This window comes from Bidens hawaiensis, unplaced genomic scaffold, assembly GCF_021521415.1.
Source record: "Bidens hawaiensis isolate Kalapana, Puna unplaced genomic scaffold, B.hawaiensis_p1.1 tig00052362_1, whole genome shotgun sequence".
Classification (NCBI taxonomy): Eukaryota; Viridiplantae; Streptophyta; class Magnoliopsida; order Asterales; family Asteraceae; genus Bidens; species Bidens hawaiensis.
The window spans coordinates 104,881-107,160 of record NW_027506219.1 but is presented as its reverse complement, the minus strand read 5'-3'; positions in this window follow the sequence as shown (position 1 = coordinate 107,160).

The following is a 2,280-nucleotide window of genomic DNA, read 5'->3' as shown; positions in this document are numbered from 1 at the left end:
ACAAGTTCGCTTTGTTACCATGAGCGAAGTTGTGATAAACTCTGTATAGGCGAAGTTAAAGATGAGGCGAAGTTGGGAACAACTTCGCTTCAGCTTTAAGTTCGTCTAATTAAGATTAAGTAAAAATGATCTAGGCGAAGTTAATGTGAACTTCGCCTCATCACAACATCGCTTCAGGCGAATTTAAGTTACAGGCGAACTTAAGCTTCGGGCGAAGTTACGGATAACTTCGCCTCAGGCGAACTTAAGCTTCTGGCGAAGTTACGGATAACTTCGCCTAAACCCTAACTTCGCCTGAATCTGAATCGGCGACAGTGAGGTTATGGAACAACGTGCAGTTGATGATTCGGCTAGTTTTAGACAATTAAGTACTGTTAACCACAAGTTATAAGGACATGTTGACGATCAGTATAGTGTTCAACACGTAAAAACACCAGTTATGAAGATCGGTTTCAAAACCGATGGTTCGAGGTTAATAATCGGGTCGAAACGACCCTTGATTAGCATGAAAGAACTTGTAATATATGATAAAACAACATCTCGAACCTTTGATCAGTGTGAAAATCGGAAATAAATAACACGTAAACGATGTAAATATCAAGTTCGCCGGAGAATAGTTTGTCTGTGGATATAAGTTCGCTGATATTAATGAACAGTTTGACTGTTGATAATCCTTATATATGGGCGGAGTTATACAGGCGAAGTTACGGATAACTTCGCCTAGGCGAAGTTATCCACAACTTCGCCTGTTCAACAACATCGCCTATATATTTACAAAATTTAACCTTATAAGTTTAACAATTTTCCAATTAAGTTATAAAACTTTCCTAGAAGAAATAAATGACACGATCAAGTCTAAGTAACCCGTTAAAAAAACATAAAACTATCTAAGTACAAAAACGTAAAAAATTTAAAGTATAAGGGATCAAATTTCAGTCTCGTATAGGGACTGCTACATTTTAGAAAAGATCCGAACAGGAATCATACTAACTACGTGACTGTCACATAGATCCGTGTTTAGCTGTATTCTGACATATAGAGACAGGTTGCAATCAGGTATAACTTAAGATGGTTTTCATCGTTTCTGTGATACGAGTTAGGTTCAATTAAGCCTCAAAATTTAAGTGGGCAACAACTCAGAAATATTGATGCCTCCTATCTATCCTCAAAGCGTATTTGGCTTTCCCCAAGTCACCCCGAATTGACTTCGACCCATAGTGTCTGATTAAACATGTAAGTACTCTTCTTCTGGTTCCCGTTCTTCTTCTTACTCTAAGATTGAGAAGTCCTGATTTTATCATCACTAATATGTTTCAATAACTCCAAATATATATATATATATATTTTTTTTTTAAATAAACATAGACTTCAAAGTAGTAATTAACTGCAAGTCCCGAATCTGGATCACTGCAGTATCTTGAGACGCTATCTTCACGGGAATCAGAACACACATGGGCTCGTGTATGACTGGGTAATCGCTTTTCTGCCTATCATTTGGAAAGATATATATGAAGACATGCAAAACTCTTAAGGAGTTTCCACGTAAAATCAAGTAGATTTAGTTTGTATCACGTCTACTTTTACGCACCATAAAAAGTTACCATGACATACAATGACTGTCCTAAAGCCTTTTAAGCCTAATAACTTCACTAGTTAAGCACACAGAACTAGTATATCTATCATTTTCCAAGGTTGGATCAATTTTCCGTTTAAACATAGCTAACGAACTTCTTACGAAGTAACAGACTTGAAAAATAATTTCATTTCCCTTTTTCTTTCAAAAGTTTAACATTAATCTCCCCGACCAAAACAAAGTCTTCAGGTAAACGGCTATCCCGAAGATCCAATGGATCAGCTGGACCGACCACATACTTGTATGCGTCCTTCTAACTAAGTATGATCGACTAATTTTAAGCGAAAGAATGAAAAACTCTTCATTAACCGCCCCGGTCACTATCAGTAATCTGGTTAATGGCTATCCTCAAAATCTACAAGTAGAAAATGAGGACCAAAACATATCCGAAGACAAGTCCTTCAAACTGATGTAACCGACATATTTTTTAAGCGATTAGTGACGTTTTTTTTTTTTTTTTTTAAATGAAATATTACAAGAAAAGCATGGTTACTCGGGATTGATCATCCCATTCAGTTCAATAAGGTTTTGAAATCTGGATTTGTCAAACGCTTTAGTGTATAAATCAGCGAAATTATCAAGCGTATCCACCTTTTCAAGAATTATCAGTTTCTTCTCAGCACAATCCCGTATGAAATGATGACGTA